At 38.1% G+C, this 20,748-nt stretch overlaps 1 protein-coding gene across 1 annotated transcript in view; it reads left to right on the top strand.

The window, feature by feature from the left end:
* The first annotated feature begins 17,796 nt into the window (after positions 1-17,796).
* Positions 17,797-20,748, top strand: part of LOC120532774 (phospholipid-transporting ATPase ID-like) — a 193,959-nt gene continuing 191,007 nt past the window's right edge. The window contains exon 1 of the mRNA XM_039759146.1: positions 17,797-18,000. The gene's annotated coding sequence lies outside the window, so the exon portion shown is untranslated. The remainder of the gene's footprint in view (positions 18,001-20,748) is intronic.

Consider the following 20,748-nt stretch of genomic DNA (forward strand, 5'->3'; position numbering starts at 1 on the left):
CACAGCTCCGGTCAGCCGCCTCAACAATAGAGGCACGGAACATGGCCCATTTCGACTCAATGTCCCCCACCTCCCTTGGGACGTGGTTGAAGTTCTGCCGGAGGTGGGAGTTGAAGCTACTTCTGACAGGGGACTCTGCCAGCTGTTCCCAGCAGAGCCTCACACAACAAACCTCCGATGAAGAACAAAAACCTTGGATGATGTTTTCCCTTGCCCGGACGTGTGTCACCAGGCACCGGGCACCGGGCACCGGGTCCCCCTCTGGAGCCAGGCCTGGAGGTGGGGCTCGATGGCGAGCAGATGGTGGCCAGGCCTGCACCCATAGGGCTCGGCCGGGCACAGCCCGAAGAGGTAACGTGGGTCCTCCTTCCCATGGGCTCACCACCTATGGGAGGGGCCAAGGAGGTTGGGTGCAGTGTGAGTTGGGTGGTAGCCGAAGGCGGAGACCTTGGCGGTCTGATCCTCGGCTACAGAAACTGGCTCTTGGGACATGGAATGTCACCTCTTTGAAGGGGAAGGAACCTGAGCTAGTGCGCGAGGTCGAGAGGTTCCGGCTAGATATAGTCGGACTTACCTCGATGCATAGCTTGGACTCTGGAACCAATCTCCTTGAGAGGGGCTGGACTCTCTACCACTCTGGAGTTGCCCCCAGTGAGAGGCGCCAAGCAGGTGTGGGCATACTTATTGCCCCCCGACTTGGAGCCTGTGCATTGGGGTTTACCCCGGTGGACGAGAGGGTGGCCTCCCTCCGCCTTCGGGTAGGGGGAAGGGTCCTGTCTCTTGTTTGTGCGTATGCGCCGAACAGCAGTTTGGAGTATCCACCCTTTTTGGAGTCTCTGGAGGGGGTGCTAGAGGGCATACCTTTTGGGGATTCCCTCGTTTTGCTGGGAGACTTCAATGCTCACGTGGGCAATGACAGTGAGACCTGGAAGGGCGTGATTGGGAGGAATGGCCCCCCTGATCTGAACCTGAACGGTGTTTTGTTATTGGACTTCTGTGCTCGTCACGGATTGTCCATAATGAACACCATGTTCAAGCATAAGGGTGTTCATATGTGAAGTTGGCACCAGGACACCCTAGGCCTCAGTTCGATGATCGACTTTGTGGTCGTGTCGTCAGACATGCGGCCATATGTCTTGGACACTTGGAAGAGAGGGGCGGAGCTGTCAACTGATCACCTCCTGGTGGTGAGTTGGCTTCTTCAGGTGTTTCTTTAAAAATGTTATGTTTAAGAAATTGGAATTCCAATTAATCACAGAGCCACCACAACCAAACAACTTACACCAAAAAAATAATTGACGCCATTTTTACATCACTTCAATTGGAATCTGCTCTCTGAGAAAGGCTTATGAGACAACACAAGCCTTTTTGAGCAACTATTTTGCTTGCACAGTGACTCTCTCTAGGAACAGCGGTTGAGGTGATTAGATAAGATATTTTAAAATACTATTAAAAAGCATGTACTTAATGTAGTCTATTAATGCATATAATTGCATTCCGATATCTCTGTTATTTTTAAATATGTGTCAATTTAACCAAAATATTTAATTAAAAAGCCAATGTAACTGATATTTTGAAGTGACTAAAAAATGTAAAATAATCCAACTTACAAATCAGTTAACTAAGCCTTGGAAAGCAGCTAAATGAAACACCATGCAACCTTTTCTAACTTTTTTTGCATACATGGATCAGCTAATTCCCCTTTATATACTTTTTAATACAACTTATTCACCCACTGTGGGTTTGTCTTAAATTTACTTTTGATTTTAAATTACAGAAGAAACTTTTTTGGCATTGTATGTAATACTGTATACATTTAAAATTGCCAAAATCTCCATAAATGTTCCATAACTTTGTTACAGTTTGTATATTTTGAACTTTTGCTTTAAACTATAGAGGATAAGAGTGACAATAACATGTATTGTTCAAGTAAATACAGTCTGCAAAGAGCAGCTAGTATTATTAATTTGAGCATACAGACTTGCAGACTTTACGGGCTTGTTAAAAACATGACATTGTTGGCTTCCAGAGGAATACACACTCTACTAATTAAAATAGACGTGTCAGTCTAGTTAATGGCTAAATCCTTTAACCCTTAAAAATTAAATAAAGCACATCTTTTACTTAAAGTCAATGTCCCACCTATGATGAACCTCTGTAGTCATGTATGGAGAAATCAATGTGGAGGCCTAATACAGTTGTCCAGACATTGACAATGCCAATTCATTAGTGAAACTAAATGACTGTGGGGAGAAAGTATAAATGAAAGTGTTAATTCAAGACAATAAAACAGGAAGGAATAAAGGAGGAAAGGAATAAAACATCTTCACATAAAGGTTCCTGGGAATCTGAAACAAGCTGGAGAGTTATGCATTTGAAGTAGCTCCCCTTGACTAAAAATCTAGATGTGATATTAGGGCAACTATCGAATTGATCCCAGTTAAGTGAATGGTATGATCTTGTTTGTTAAATGTATTTTATTTTAAACATGGTAGGTTCACATTAGGCTTAGTATCAGTGAAGGGAAAAGAAAAAAGTACTATAGTAATAGTATAGTATAGTACATTTTTTTTATTGAGAGAGCAAGCATTATCCCAGGTAATCAAAGATTCATATGGCCATATACTTCTCAGTTTAATAAAATGACACAATACTTCAGGTGCCTTTCATTTGGCCCAAATGCACTTGAAAGGCATCCACAAGAAGGTAAAAAAAGTAAATGTGCCTTTCGCAACTGCCTTGCAATAACGTAGGTAAATTATTGTCAGAGACATTTGTTACAGACAATAAAATGATAAAAAGTGAGAGCATTAAAACATAAAATGTGATTTAATCACTGGCAGTGAAGCACATAAGACCAGTATTGTGCCAAAAATAAAGTTTCCATGTGATCTTCCCCTAATGCATTGAATATTTAACTATCTTTTACACTTTCTAACTCTGTGGACTGTTAATACTTCAGTAATTTAAGGCAAAAAATTGTATTAGGCACTGGATCATGATTCAGCTGTAAGAGTTATTTTCTATTTTAGCTCTCTTAAGATCAGTTCATGCCTGTGGATTAAAGGTGGACTTTGTTGCTTTAGCAAAGGGAGTGTTCTAAAAATTAACTTGAACTTTAGCATCCTTGTTTACCTAATTCTTAAAAATGTAATGGGCCTGTGCTAAAGGAACTTAACGCATTTTTCAAAATCAAAGGCACTTATTCCACCATGGCCAGACACAGGGCAGCAATCAAGTCTGGAGTGTTGCCAGTCAATTGCAGGGTCCCATTTAGTAGATTATATTTAATATCTATCAATAGATAGATAGAGAGATAGATAAATACTTTATTTGCCCCCAAAGGGAAATTAAAATGTAAGCTTAAGAGGTAAACATATTTATAAAATCTAAATAATATAACAAATAAGAAACCCCCAAAAGCACATAAGAATTTCTGGCTTAGATACTAAAGAGTTGCTTCTGCTAAAAGCAGGCTTGTACTGTAGATGGCAGCAAGAAGGCCATACTTGTCCGGATGCACATTTGACGGAATTAACATTTGAACAAAGATCTGAGAGTCATGGCAGAAGTGGTGCTGAAGGTGCCAACAGTCCATTTAGGACCACTCACCAGCAATCAGCATAAACAGGCAAGTTCCATTCCTCCATCTCACACACCCCACTGAGTTGTTACAGTATATTTTCATAGGAAGACTTTTTTAAGAGTGAATGTAATCAACACTCTTAACACTAAAACATGGAAGAAGTTGTTTTTCCTCAATGTGATCACCTCACTGTCAAGTTGCATTTCACCATTTTACCACATGCACTCTTCAAAAATTAGCATAGATATGTCACTAAATAAGCAATGTAACATCTTCTGGGCACTCTGCAAACAGAAGTCTTTTTACAGAAGCTCTGTATTTTTGTTTCTGCACTTATTTATTATTTATATATTTAAAGAGCCAAATGTCCCCCTGGGGGCAAATAAAGATCTATCTGTCCATCTATCTTGAGAACAATTTCATATCTAATGTTAAATTAATGCAGTATATATTTCCTACCCATGCTTGGCAGACAAAAGCGTCTAGAGCCTAATTAAGTGTGATGAAACTGCCATTACAAGCGCTATCCTACTTCTGCTTTTCAAATTATGAAGCACAATGTCTTATAGTCATTATACCCTCTTTCTAATTGCCTTGCTGCATGTAGTAGGCAGGTTACAACTGGATCAGGTTTATGTGTTTTATGTTTATTTTTTGTGTGACACACCCTTGTTATTATTTATTGAATAAAATGCCTTATAGAAAGGAAAAATAACCTGAGTTATGTTACTGTACCTGTGTTGCACCTGTAATGTAACTCTATTTCTACTAATCTTCTCTTATACTGTATAATAGTGTGGCAGATGGATGGGGCCTCTATAATGGAAAGTCCAGGGGAGTGAGCATATCCAGATCATGATCTACCCCAGAATGCGAGAGGGCAGCCCCCCGGCGTGCAGCAGTGCCACAGTTAGGAGCATTGAAACTCAACCCTGCTGAGCCCTTATTTGCAGCACTTCTGCCGCCAGAAGTAGGTTAACAAGCACTTGGAGCACCTCTGGGTGCCTTATAAAAGGAGCCAGTAGCCACTACTCTGAGGACAGAGTCAGGAGGAAGAAGGACAAAGCCTGTGAAGAGGAGTGAAGGTAAAAAGAACTGTGCTTTTGTGGATATTGTGCTCTTGTGGGGAGCAAAGAAAACACTTCCCCACATGGAAAAAATAAATGAGTGCTGTGCTGGTGCTAAACAATGTATTCTATTACTGCGCCAACAAAGAGTGCTGGGCTTCACATATCTTATGGCAAAGACACAGTAGGTAAACTTAATTGTATAAATATCAAACTTTATTTCTCTCTGCCTTCTAGATGCTCAGTCTTTCATTTTGTGGTACCCAGGATACAGCACACCTAAAAAAAAAGCTCTCCCTCTTTACAAACCAATCAGAGATGAACATTTGCATTTTGTGCTTAGACAGAACTGCTCCTTCCCTGTAAAGAGTAAACTCATGGTCTCTATAACATATATTTCACAACTCAGCAATACAATTGCTGATATATACATTTTTTGTTAAATGAACACAAAAACAATTTATAAAAAGGCAGATGTATAGTGTCTGTTTCGTTGGGGTCCTGACTCCCCAATGTCCATCTCTCTATCTGTACTAATAAAAGGCAAAACCTTCACTGACTGACTGACTGACTGACTGACTGACTGACTCACTCACTCACTGACTCACTCACTCACTGACTGACTGACTCACTCATCACTAATTCTTCAACTTCCCGTGTAGGTATAAGGCTGAAAGTTGGCAGGCTCATTCCTTACAGCTTACTTACAAAAGTTGGGCAGGTTTCATTTCGAAATTCTACACAAAATGGTCATAACTGGAACCTATTTTCGTCCATATACTGTAATAGACTGCAGCCCGATGGCTGTGGGAGGTGGAGTTGCGTCTTGCATCATCACGTCTCCCACGTATTTGAGTGCCTGCCCATATTAGGTAAATATTCGTGGGTCAAGGACTGTGCTTAGCATATTCATATGTAAAAATATCTGAATCACAAACTGATGTTAATTATATTTTGTCCATGAATACTTATTAAATAATTCCAAATAGATAGTCTGTCCACTTCCTTTCATAGATTTTCCGATGGTGGTGCTGCTTCCAGGCATGTATTTTCATATTAAAGCATTTAACCAATCACATTTCAGCCATCATTTGTTGCCAGGCAGAGAGGCCTTCACAATCTGTTGTGCAGGCACTCTAACACAGAATAAATGTTGATTAACCTGTTGCTTCAACCAATCAGATTTTGAGTTTGTGTCAGTATGGCCCTCTAGCAGGCGTACGGCAGCGTACGCGCTAAACTTACAATTGACCCCCTTAAATACTTTTTCTCATTATAGGATTCACCTGTGTATGTAGGTCAGGGGTCACTGAGATTACCAAGCCAATTTGAGTTCCAATAATTAGTTCTAAAAGTTTTGGAATCAATAAAATGACAACGGTGCCCAAATTTATGCACCTGCCTTATTTTGTTTGAACAATTATTGCACACTTACTGTAAATCCAATAAACTTCATTTCACTTCTCAAATATCACTGTGTGTGTCTCCTATATGATATATCTAACTGACATTTTTTATCGTAACAACCAACGATTTATACAGGAAAATAATGACTATTAACAAGGTTGCCCAAACTTTTGCATCCCACTATGTATATATGTGGATGTATGTGTGTGTATATATATGTGTATATGTATATATGTATATGTGTATATGTATATATATGTTTATATGTGTGTGTATGTATATATATATATATATATATATATATATATATATATATACATATATATTTATATGACAGCAACACTCATAACAGTGACAAAACAATTACATTGACAATCATGTTACGTTATTTTCAAAATGTTTCCTTTTCTTTTTCATTACTTCTTTAACACACTACTTCTTCGCTCCGAAGCGTGGGTATTTTGCTAGTCAACAATATTCACAAATCCTCTAGCTTGGATTGAACCAACATTTTCCACACTAATATCACAATTCTATTTTGGTTTTACATTTAAGAGTTGATTTATATGCCTTTTTTACACAGTTTCCATTGTTACCCAAACACCTGACATGACAGACACAGATACAAGTGCTGTAAAATAGAAGGCTTTCATTTCATGTGAAACATTTTCCAGTCATTTCCCACTAGCACTAATCACAATATAGCCCAGAAGTACAGCGATTTTCTTTCTCTTTCCTTCTTTCCTTCCTTTGCAAACCCTCCACAGGCAAGAGTCATCCTTCATCCTGCTGACTCTGGGTTCCTGAGTAGTGGTGGCTGCCTTCTTTTATGGAATGCCCAGAAAGACACCAGGTGTCAGACAAGCTTTTTCCAGCAACACTTCTGGGTATGGTGGAAATGCTGCTAAATAGGGATCGGAATAGGTCCAGGCACCCCAATGCTCCTAGCCAGGGGGACCACCCTCTAGTATTCCTGGGGAGATAGTGTCCGGAACAAGCTCTGTCCCCCAGTCCTTCCATTATTGAGTTGTCCCGGCCAGGTAAGGGCCCCAGCACTCTGCCACACCATCAGTAACAGGACTAAACACTTCTAAAATTTCACCCTTAACTGTTTTTGTCCCTCACACCCAAAAAAAAAAAAATCTAAAGCAAAAATCTATGTTTCTGGGATGTATCTTTTTGTTTTAGGTTTCTACCTGCATGGTTTGTTAAAACTGTGGTTTAATTTGGGAGTATTGTGTACTCACTTGTTTTAAAAATGTGAGTATGCACAGTATTCTGGCATCAAAACAAAGTATTTGGTGATACAGTCTTGAAGTGTCATCCCACCCTATTCACCCTATACATGCCTTTTTCTTTTCTAGAGATTTGTTTAAATTCTGAACTTGCTGCTCAGCCAAACCATTAGAGGCAGGATGATATGCAGGTGATTTTACATGTTTAATTTAATTTACTTCTAAAAAAAGAGACAAATTCTTTGGATGTAAATTAAGGTCTGTCATCTGTGACAACATTCTGTAGCAATACATATGAAACACGCAAATTCCTTAGAGTTTCAAGAGTCTTAGCTGTGGTTGTAGTTGGCATATAGATTATCTCTGTCCACCTAGTGTATGTATCCATGACTACCAGGAACATCTGTTTATGATACTATGCAATATCTAAATGAATTCTCTCCCATGTGCTTGAAGCCCATTTCCAGGTCTGTGTACAGGCCACCAGAAGAGATTTCTGGCTAAGTTTTTCATTTTTACAAATTCTCAATGATGCTCATTCAATTCAGACAGTAGCTTATCTTACAACTTCTAAGATACCACCACTCAAAGACCCCACAGAATACAATCATCTTGCATAGTAAATTGCACTTTTCTGTTAAAGTATGGCTTTGAAGACACATTTCTCATAGAATTAGGCCAAAAAATAATACATGTTGCTTTACTCTTCTCAGCACGTAGTCCCAAGTCTCTAGTTTTATGGCTGTTTATCCATAAAACATACCCTATACATTGGATTTGATTTCATGTCCTCAATTGAATTCAGCAGATGCAAATGGGATAATGCATCGGCATTACCATGATGTTCCAGTTTTTTGTAGATTAGTGAATATCTTTGCATTTTAGCAGCAGTGAGTGTTGTTACACCTGTCTTGATACACAAAGACTTTAATAATGGCTGGTGATCTGTTACTATCCAGCCACACAACCAATCATGAAACTTTGTAACTCCAAATATAAGTCCTAAGGTTTCTTTTTCAATTTCAGAGTAATTTCTCTTGGTTTTGTTTAGCATTTGGGAGGTAAATGCTATTTCCCTCTCATGATCACCCTTAATTCTGAGGTAAATTTCAACACCCATACCTACAGTTAAAATAAGCTGTAACTGCAGACTGTAATGAACTATGGCTCTGCTAGACTGTAATTGTAATTTTGCCTCTTCAAATGAACTCTGGCATTCCTCTAATTAGTTTAATTTCACACTTTTGTGCAGCAATGTACAATGCATTGTATTGTATTGTATATTGTATAATAGTGGATAAATGAGGAATGAATTTGTCATAGTAATTTAATAAAGCTAAAAATTAAAAGTTCCTTGGTATTACTTGGAACAAGAGCTTTTGCAATGAGCCTACATTTTTTCATCTAACGGATGAATACCAGTAGTATCTATAACATGCTTAATGTGAGACACACTTATCTGCAAGAAGGTACACTTTTCTCACTCTATTCTCAGATTGTGCCTCTGCAAATGTTTTAACATTTCCAAGTTTCTCAAGTGCATTTCCACTTCCAGATAACATATTACACTATCCATGCCTCATACTATCTGGTCCACAATTTTCTTAAAATGAGTGCACTAGCAACCCAAAATGGAAGCCTATTATTTTGAACAATCATTTGTAAGTGTTTATGGTAAGACAGCATTTGGAGCCTTCCTCAAGCTCCACCTGTTGATATGCTCGTGACAAATCAAGTTTGGTGAGCATTTAACCCTCTGATAGTCTTATAAATAAACATTGCACTTTAGACAATGGGTATTACTCTATCTCCAAATCAAGGTTGATTGTCAATTTGTAGTCTCCACAGATTCTCACACCATTATCTCTTTTTGTGCGGATGGAAACAATTGGGGCTGCCCAGTCACTAATTAATGGGAGTAACAACTCCATCTTGTAAATTAAGACAGTTCTTTTTCTACTGCCTCTCATAGTGCATATGGCTCTGTGTGAGTGGCTTACACAATTTAGGCACCGCACACTCTTTAATAGAAAGTTTGGCTTTGATCCCCTCAAGTTTTCATATTTTAGGCAGAAAAGCACAATACCTGTCACACAACACCTTTACAGTTTCTCTTTCATCCTAGTTTACATGAGGCCAATCTAACTTTAAGCCACTGATTGAGTTTCTACCCATCAATGATGGCCTTTTACCTTTAACCTCTAGCAACTCTTTGATTGTATTTTTTTAAACTTGCGCATTCATCCGTTATCCAACCCGCTATATCCTAACTACAGGGTCACGGGGGTCTGCTGGAGCCAATCCCAGCCAACAGAGGACGCAAGGCAGGGAACAAACCCCGGGCATGGCACGCGCACACACACACACACACACACACACACACACCAAGCACACACTAGGGACAATTTAGAATCACCAATGCACCTAACCTGCATGTCTTTGGACTGTGAAAGGAAACCGGAGGAAACCCACGCAGACACTGGGAGAACATGCAAACTCCACGCAGGAAGGACCCTTAAAGTGAATCCGGGCCTCCTAAGTGCGAGGCAGCAGCGCTACTCACTGCGCCACAGTGCTGCCCAACTTGAACATAACTGATTTTTTCCATGAGTGAAATAAGCATTTAAAATATGGTCATCATGGCCTAGTTTTATCTTTTTAAATCTACAATTGTACAACCTTTCAGAAATGACTGAAACAGTAGTACATACACACGGTATGAGTTATTACTGTCTCTAGTAGTTTTTGAAGAAATTAGTTCAGCTCCTTGTATGTCACCTTCACAAGCCAGATTGAAGTCTGTACTCAAAGCAGCTTCTTGGAATTGTATATCAGACTGCTTGACAGTAAGACTCTCATCGCCCTTGTGCTAAGGTGTTCCATAAATGAGTGGTCCTGTCTGATCCTTTGTGAATATTCTGGTGGTTACTGAAGTGGTGTAGAGCAGGTTTATGTTTCCACAATATCCAGGTGCTTTCTCCACTTCGCTGGTTTAGTATTATTTTGGCCTTCATGATGTGTACTGCAGTCGTGTGCAATATGCCCTTTCTTTCTGTACTCATGGCACTCCACATGTTTATATCTGCAGTTATCAGGAACGTATTTCTTACCATTGCATTAATAACACAAATTCCAGTTTCTCTGTAGGGCCTTTCATTTTCACTGACATCTTTTCTTTTAAGACATTAGTTGTAAACATTCTCTGAGTAAATTATTGTACACTGTTCTTAGTCAGTTTGTATGCTAATCCCACTGCAGTCATCAGGGCTAGGGTCAACTTTTTGGTGTGTGCTCTGCTTTTAACACCACATATGAATCTATCATGTCATGATTCATCCAAAAAAGGCTTCCACTAGCTTCCTCAGAATAGCAACATACTCAATTTTTTTTGCTAGTAAGTTTGTTATTTCGATTTAGTATTATGTTTTGTGATTCATTTAGTGTTTTTTTTTTTTTTAGTTTTGCCACCATTTTGTATATTTATTATCTCCATGACTTGTTGGCTGCCTTTAGGGGGCATGGTCTCTGAGTCTGCCCAGCATGACATCATTGACACAATGTTAGCTACCACTGTGTGTGTATCATTGTCTAAGTTTGATATGAATCGAAATCTGTTTTGCAAGTGCCTTTCTTTTAGACCTTCTTTCAGACTTTGGTTCAAATTCTAGACTCTGACGTTTTGATCGTGCTTTGAGTTTTGTTGAATGTTACTTTGCCTCCTTGGTTTTGAACTAGTGCCACACATTTTTGGTTGTCCATGATTGGATTCATGAAAGAAAAAACCTTCATGTTCTGTCATATTGGTAGTTTTTACAGTAATTTATGCCCTCTGATCACTATTTACGTACAGTATGTCTTGTGTTTCCTGGCTCTGTTTACATGTGCTCTCTTTGCCTAACAACTGCTTACTACTCTGTTCTTTGCTTTGAATCTGGTTACTCATACTGAACTTCATTATTTAATTATTGTCTTCCCATTTTTGACCCCTGTGTGCATTGGTAACTCCTTTTGACATTCTTTTTCATCTCCTGATCCCAACTAGCAACCTAATGCTACCATCTATTCATTCTGTAGCAGTATAATGACAATATTTAAATTAAGAAAAACAATATTTATTTTTAGGCAGCACGGTGGCGCAGTGGGTAGCAATGCTGCCTCGCAGTTAGGTGATTAGGGTTCGCTTCCCAGGTCCCCCCTGCATGGAGTTTGCATGTTCTCCCCGTGTCTGTGTGGGTTTCCTCCGGGTGCTCTGGTTTCCTCCCACAGTCCAAAGACATGCAGGTTAGGTGCATTGGCGATTCTAAATTGTGCTTGGTGTGTGTGTGTGTGTCCTGTGGTGGGCTGGTGCCCTGCCAGGAGTTTGTTTCCTGCCTTGCGCCCTGTGTTTGCTGGGATTGACACTAGCAGCAGACCCCCGTGACCCAGTAGTTAGGATATAGCGGGTTGGATAATGGATGGATGGATGTTGTAGTGGTAATAGAATTAAATCAATCTAATAATAATTTTAATTTAATTGATGTTTTTTTACGTCGTCAAAAATTCTGCATGTAAAAACTTATTACTACACCACAAAACAAAAATTAATCTGTGGAAACCTTAAAAAAGGCTTCACTTTTCCCATCGTTTTTACTCTACTTTGAATGTATTCCGCGATTACATTTTGATTAAAATAGACTTTATTATATTATATATAATATAAGTAAGCAATTTTATTTTGTGGATTCAGCGGCTCTCTTTGCGATTTTTCTTTTTTCATTAATGAACTAAATTTCATTTGTTTTGCAACATCATAGCTAATGTGTTGGTGTTACAGTTTTTACTTAAAAAAGAAATAGGAATTTTTTTAATACGTTCATAATCAAGAAACTAATTAACTTATCAAAATCGAAGGTAAAGTATAAACCAAATATAGCTATGATATTTAACTTATAATATTTATTTATATAGGTAAAATATTTAACATTTAATTCATTTTAAAACAATTTCAATTGGAAGAGACTAATTGGAGATTCAGTCTTGTATGTCTGTTATAATCCACTTAACACTCGCAATGTTTGGACAATCATTGAAAATTGCTGGAATTAATTTGGACACAGCCTGTTTCTCACATGGACAACTTTATGTGGGCATGTTCAAGAGTATGAAGTCCTAAGAACCTTTATATATTGGCTAAAGATGGAAAAACTAAAATAATTTAATATAACAAGACACCTCAGTAAATAATACAACCACATTGGTGAGTCTTCATTGTTTGTTGCTTTATTTTTATTTTTAAAGTTGTATTTTTTGAATTATATTTCTCTCAAACAATAAAAAAAAAACACTTTATTTTCCTCCCGGGCAATGCCAGGTATTTCAGCTAGCTATGTATACAATACCGTAATATAAAAATAAATATTCCATCCATGCATTATCCAACCCACTATATCCTATCTACAGGGTCATGGGATTCTGCTGGAGCCGATCCCCGCCAACACAGGGCACAAGGCAGGAAACAAACCCAGGCAAGGCGCCAGCATTACAAAATTGTTACAATAAGAATATTGCAAGATGAAAATATAGTTAACAAAAACAAACATTAATTGACAAACAAATAATACTACGGATTATTCATGATAAAACTGTTGGTTGCTTTTATGAAGCACACCAGAAACATTCCGAGCATCAACTGGATGATAACATGCATACAAGACCGCAAGATTGTTACAGTCTGCTTTATATATAAGATATATCTATATATATTGTCACGCTTAGGTCACAAAATTGCACAGATACAATCAGGAGATTCTAAAGACAAAAGCTTTACTCAAACACTTCAAACAGACAAAAGTCTCTTTTAGGAATGATTCAGGCTCCATGTGTACCCGGAGGGCACAGCTCCGTCTCTCAATTAAAAGAACAGAAAATCTTCCGCTTCATAGAAGTACGCCTCAGGAGTGGGAGCCCCAACAGGAGCAGAGGATGTCTGCAGGAGAGGAGAGACAAGGCAGTGAGACAAATGGACAGCTGTAGTACAGGCTTTTAAATGTTCAAAGCACCGTACAAGATGCAGATCATACGGCATGGCAGCAGCAACAAGCCTGCAGCTGATCTAGAAAAAAGGAGTTAAAATACTGTATTTGTTTCCCATTGAATCACCGTTTAAGAGGGGGTTTCGGAGGAGCGACCATATCTTCTTGGGGATGCGTTCAATCTATTCACAATATATATGGCAGCTCGAGTCACAAAGACAGAATGAGTCCCACAGATAGTAGGGATGCCAACCCAGCCAACTCTATTTAATTTCAAAAGCAACAGGCACACGGTGGTGCTCAGACATAAAGAATGCTGGCAGTCACCTCCAGTTCATCCTCTGGCGATCGTTCCAAGTGTTAACTGGATGATAACAAGACTGCAAGATCACCCCCATCCTACACAGAAGGGGGTGGGTTAGGGTTAATTTCACCCTACAGTATTTTCAGTCGAACAATGAGAAACATGTCTACCAAGTGTCATGAAAATCGCTCCAGCCATTTGGAAGTGATGCTGGGACATAAATACATACACACACACATACATTGATTTATTTATTTATATATATATATATATATATATATATATATATATATATATATATATATATATATATATATATATATATATATATATATATATATACAGTGGTGTGAAAAACTATTTGCCCCCTTCCTGATTTCTTATTCTTTTCCATGTTTGTCGCACAAAATGTTTCTGATCATCAAACACATTTAACCATTAGTCAAATATAACACAAGTAAACACAAAGTGCAGTTTTTAAATTATGGTTTTTATTATTTAGGGAGAAAAAATCCAAACCTACATGGCCCTGTGTGAAAAGTAATTGCCCCCTTGTTAAAAAATAACCTAACTGTGGTGTATCACATCTGAGTTCAATTTCCGTAGCCACCCCCAGGCCTGATCACTGCCACACCTGTTTCAATCAAGAAATCACTTAAACAGGAGCTGCCTGACACAGAGGAGTAGACCAAAAGCACCTCAAAAGCTAGACATCATGCCAAGATCCAAAGAAATTCAGGAACAAATGAGAACAGAAGTAATTGAGATCTATCAGTCTGGTAAAGGTTATAAAGCCATTTCTAAAGCTTTGGGACTCCAGCGAACCACAGTGAGAGCCATTATCCACAAATGGCAAAAACATGGAACAGTGGTGAACCTTCCCAGGAGTGGCCGGCTGACCAAAATTACCCCAAGAGCGCAGAGACGACTCATCCGAGAGGTCACAAAAGACCCCAGGACAACGTCTAAAGAACTGCAGGCCTCACTTGCCTCAATTAAGGTCAGTGTTCACGACTCCACCATAAGAAAGAGACTGGGCAAAAACGGCCTGCATGGCAGATTTCCAAGACGCAAACCACTGTTAAGCAAAAAGAACATTAGGGCTCGTCTCAATTTTGCTAAGAAACATCTCAATGACTTTTGGGAAAATACCTTGTGGACTGATGAGACAAAAGTTGAACTTTTTGGAAGGCAAATGTCCCATTACATCTGGCGTAAAAGGAACATAGCATTTCAGAAAAAGAACATCATACCAACAGTAAAATATAGTGGTGGTAGTGTGATGGTCTGGGGTTGTTTTGCTGCTTCAGGACCTGGAAGGCTTGCTGTGATAGATGGAACCATGAATCATGAACCATGTCTACCAAAAAATCCTGAAGGAGAATGTCTGGCCATCTGTTCGTCAACTCAAGCTGAAGCGATCTTGGGTGCTGCAACAGGACAATGACCAGCAAATCCACCTCTGAATGGCTGAAGAAAAACAAAATGAAGACTTTGGAGCGGCCTAGTCAAAGTCCTGACCTTTAGCTTTTTGTATATGGATAAGGAAAATATCAATGTTGTTCGGTTATTGAATAAAGAGTGGCATTAAGTATACAATGTGCAAAGTATAAATAAGTTCTAAGTTTTCTTGAGGTAAATGTCCTTACTTTTCCATATTCCAAGAAGTTGTTAACTCTCTGTCAAGTCCCCTGAAAAACCTCAGAAGGTGAGCATGAGGTGAAAATATTTTCTGTTCCTGTTTCAAATTGAGGTCAGCTTTAGTCAAGAGAAACAAGACCACATTGATATTTTAATAGATATAGCTGTTAAATGGTGAGGCAGAACACTGTCTCAGAATGGAACAAGTGTGTTCATGTTTATTTATTTAATATGATAACTGAGAGATTTGGTTGTTTAACAGATATGGAAGGCTCAGGTCTGCAATGGTACTAATCTTTGACCTCAAAATTATTTTTAAGCTTGTTTAGATGTCACCTCAGGAGGGGATTCAAAACCACCTCACCTGATGGTGTTCTAGAGTTGGGAGGTGAATTTAGACAAGGGCTTACTGGCTAAAGAAAGAATATATATGTATTTGAGTGTTGTACTATATCTGAAATGGGGCACTCCATTATGCAAGCAGCAGTTTAGCACCTGTAGTTTGTTGGTGCCGGTTGGTGTTTATTTTTTATAATAAATGTTCCTTTTTAGAATAACTTAACATCCTTAGTGTTTATTTTGGTTGCAGAAGTTTTCCACGAGGTCCTGCTTCTTCCACAATATATACATAAACACATTCATCTATTGTCTAAACCAGCTTGATCATGGATAGGCGGCAAGTGCATTGCAGGCCACACTCAATTAGTCACACCAGGAACAATATACAGCATCAGCTTTTAGCTGGTAGAAGACACGGCACGTGTGGAGAACAGTCACATGAGCACTATTATAATCCACATTTGTTCCAAACTTAATCCAAGTTCCTTGATTTGACATGTTATATATTTTACAAAGCAAGAGTATTATATGTGTGGGTAAAATCCTTTTGTAATACACCCATGTGCCAAACCATAGAACAGTCTCATCATGGGTAGCTGTGTGGCCTCCATGTTTGACTTGAATGCTCATCAAACTGAACAAAATCAGTTATCTGATCAGAGAGTGAAATTCACTTAAGGTGATGTGGTTTATTTGCTTAGGCGTTGGAAGCAAAACCATAAAATTGCTTGCAGTTGTCTGTGCATCTGACTCATTGCTTCATGTTTAGACATATGCTTAAGGATTTGTCCTGATCTCTGTTTGTGAGGATTACCTTGGCATGGTGCTTACTAAGAAAATTGGCACTTCAAGATAAATATTGCTTACAATTTGTTTTGATAGTCAAAGTAGCTTAATGGCACAGCATAGAACCTTTAACCAAAAGTTTTTCCAAGCAAGCAAGAAACTATAATATCTGAATATAAAATACATTGACATCAGAAAAAAAGTTAAAAATTGACTAAGCTAGTTCCTTGGAGGAGTAAAGCTGCAGTTTGGACCATGGTGCCACCATTTAGATCAATACTGTGGCCTCTCTATCTTCTTCACTACTCTAGGAGATTGTAACATTTACAGTGTGTTCCCACAAGTTACACAATTGAGCCCTAAGCAACAGCCTTTGTTATCTGACAGGTGTCCATTTACATAGATAAAACACTCCATGACATGTGCAGTATTCATTATCACAAAAGCTTTGGTGTCTATTACAAAAGACACAAGAACTTTGCGGTTTCTTGAGAGGATTAATCTTATTTAATTTTCATTATGTGTATACTCTATGTACAAATACTGCATTTACAGTTTAATGAACATGCTACACATCAATTTGGAGTCTTCATATAAGTTGAATATATTGGTAAAGTTTTTTACTTTAGCATTTTTTTGTATATTTTATGTTTTTGTGTTTTTTATTGTTAGTTTAAATTTTAAAGTGTATGTTCTCTGTTATGTTTGTCAACCTGTGCAGTGCTGTAACTGGGTGTACTGAGAAATACAGTATATTGGAAAAAAAATGGACTAAGCTTTTCCTCGCAATGGACAGATGCCCTAAAGGTTTCTGCTTAGCATCTGATGACATGCCTTCAATGCCAAACCCTTGACAATAGTGGGTTTAAGGAATGCTTAGATGGATAAGTGGATACATGATAGATAAATGAACTGAAGTTGAGGTAAACACTGCTGTCTGAATGAATAGTTATGACCCAAATGCAATTTCTGGCCTTGTTGTTTTCTGTATGGCATTTGCATTTTTTCTGTCTTCACAAATTTCTCTCATATCTCAAAGACAACATCAAAAAATGGTCCATTGTAAAATTTTTTGTGTTTTTTGCAATGGGGATAACTTTACAATGATTACCTAAGTGATGATGAGTTTAAGGAGGCCACACCGACCCTGGTCCATGCATCTTGTGGCATTATTTTCATATTTGGATCTGCTCTACCTACATCGCGTGATATATGTGTAAAAATTACAGGTGACTCAGTGAAACAACACCAGCCTCCGAAAGCCTAAATAGTTTGAATTTCTCCTGCATTTCTCTCTCTCTATTGGCTTATCTTGAAGCAGCTTCCTGCTTCACATTAAATCATGTTTCCCATATCAGTTTGGTACAAAGTTCACTTTGCTTTGAGTGTGCGTGTGTGTTTGCCTGCTGCAGGCTTGTATTTCACTGTCTATAACAGAGCTAAACTCCCAAGGCCACTGAGTGATCACAGAGCTAAACCATCAGTGTCTTTTGGGAGTAGCATCGTGTATGTGTATGTTTGTAGCAACAGAGAAAACTGGTTTGGTAATTAAAGTGTTCAGTTACTACCGCTTACTTCAAAGGCACTTCCTGGAGAGACGGCTTCACAAGTAGGAGTATTGCAGGTATGTGAGCCAGCCGATTTCTTTCTGAATTTGGGGACTGAAGCCCCTAAGGAGTTGCTTGTGGAACGGTACCATTATATGTATGTGTATTGTAATGAGACGGCATTTCTAATTGGTGTGTCTGACTACTCTAGGAGTTCACTGTTAGCACTATGAAATCACGTGGGTCAGCTTCAGGGTTCTGCTTTTATGGATTCTTTACTGTGTGGAAAAAAACTCTGTTGTGAATTATGGGAATGGGCTGCTCAATTGACTCGACTGAAAATTGTATTCTGGGCATTTTCTCTAAAAAGTTTGTCTCTTTTTAATTAAACTTAATCAAGAATTATTTATCGGTTCACCAACGCTTTGTATGCTAAGACAACAAAATAAACTAACACAATTAATGACATTATAGAAGACAATATTCATTTATGGAGAATGGCATGCTGTTTTATTCTAAACATTTTAAAGTTTTGACATGTTTTTTAAAATTGTTGAAATACCAAAATAGCACAAGAATTATCTAAAAATATTCAGATGAGCAAATAAAAAAACAAAAGGATAAATTTGTGGGAAAGTCAAAACAGAAAACAAAAAAAAGCTTTTATTATTTTAACATTATTAAAAGGAAGAAATTAAATGTGTTATAAAAAAACACAATCAGAAATAATTTGTACATTTTCTAAATATCTATTACTTTTAAATCAATACTGAAAAAAATATCTAAAACACTGTCAAGCTGGAAAGGTGCTGGGCATTTCTGGTGTTACTGTACAGCAATACCTGTAACAATTATAATTTAACAGTGCAATGCAACATCACCATAAAAGTAAATGGTATTATTATGCACATCAAATACACAATGAAATATTACAGTAAAGAGCATTTCACCTATAGTGCCTTTAAAAAGTATTCACCCCCTAGGAAGTGTTCACATTTTATTGTTATGAAATGTTGAATCACAGTGGATTTAATGTATCTTTTTTGTTAATAATCAACAGAAAATAACTCATTAATGTCAAAGTGAAAACAGCTGTCTGCAAAATGGTCTGAAATAATTATAAATATAAGATACAAATACTTGATCACATAAGTATGCACACCATTCAAGTCAGTATGCAGTAAATACACCTCTGGCAGCCATTACAGCCTTGAGTCTGTGTGCACAAGTCTCTATCAGCTTTGCACATCTGGATAGAGCAATTTTTCAAGTTCTGTGATTCAAGTCAAACACAAATTCTCAATTGAACTGTGCTCTGGATACTGACTCTGCCATTCCAGGACATTAACATTGTTATTTTTAAGCCATTCAATGTAATTTTGGTCTAATGTTTGGGGTCTTGTTGGAAAACAAATCTCCCAGGCACAGGTTTCTTGCAGACTGCATCAGTTTTTTCCTCCAGGATTTCCCTATATTTTATTGCATTTATTTCACCTTGTACCCTCAGAAGCTTTCCAGGGCCTGCTGCAGAGATGCTGCCACAACCATGCCTAATAGTAGTAATAGTAATAATGTGCAGTGCTTGGCTTATGCCAAACAAGGTATTTAGTTTGTTGGCCTAAAAGTTTAATTTTATTCTCATCATACCACTGAACCTTATTCCAACTGACTTCAGGGTCTCCCATGTGCCTTCTGGCAAATGATCTGTGTGTTTTTTATTAATGGCTTTCTCTTTTTCAGTCTTCCATAAAACTACAACTGATGAAGCACCTGGGCAACAGTTATTGTATTCATTGTCTCTCCAGTCTTATCAACTGTAGCTTGTAACTCCTCCAGATCTCTTTGTACCACCCACCAGATGAATCTTCTTCTTACACAAACACTAATGTTTTGTGTATGGTATGCAGTAGGTAGATTTAGAGCTCTGCCAATACTCTTTTCGTTACTTACTGCTTGATTTAATGGTACTCCAGGGGATATTTTACAACTTGTATATTTATTTATATCCATTCCTGTGACTTTTCAATCACCCTTTTAGTGAGTTGCTTGGAGTATTATTTTGTTTTTATTGTGTTGGTTAGGCCACAAAACTGACTCACCCCACATTAGGCTTTCCAGATATGGCTGCATTTATACTACAGTCTTTTGAAACATCTGTATATGGGTCATGTTTTATATTTGTAATTAAGACCAATTCATTTGTATTCACTTTGACATTAAATAGCATTTTCCTGTTTATCTCTGTTAAAAAGGCACATTAAGTCCACTGTGGTTCAAGTCCAATGTCGTATAACAATAAATTGTGAACATTTTCAGTGGGAGTAAATACTTTTTAAAGGCTTTGTATACCCGTTACTATTGTGTATTTAAATTGTTTTATTTTGGGTGACACATTAACTGATTGGGCAGCAAGGCGGTTTGGCCATTGAGTCTTTTATATGTAGTTTGCATGACCATGTTCGTATGAATCTCCTCCAGGGAATTTTGTTTCCTCCTATAATCCAGAGAACAAGCTGTCATAGAGCCAGACATTGCAAAGATGACCTGAGACAAACTGGCATCATGTCATTGATTGTATCCTGCCTTCTTGCCAACTGGAGTACTTTTAAAGAAGGCTTTGTGTTGTTTGTATGCTAAATTAAGATTCATAAATGGGTCTGAGAATCAGAAGAGTACTTCAGAGTTGTTGTTGCTGTGCTGTCACTGTTATTTCTGTTTGTTGGATTTGCTTTAGATTTAACAAAAATTCCCTTTCCTATCTGCTCTGACTTTTGCCGTGTTCTTGTTTATAGGTTATTCCTCTGTCATCTAGTCCCTGTGCTAAT

The sequence above is a fragment of the Polypterus senegalus genome, chromosome 7, assembly GCF_016835505.1.
Source record: "Polypterus senegalus isolate Bchr_013 chromosome 7, ASM1683550v1, whole genome shotgun sequence".
Classification (NCBI taxonomy): domain Eukaryota; kingdom Metazoa; phylum Chordata; class Cladistia; order Polypteriformes; family Polypteridae; genus Polypterus; species Polypterus senegalus.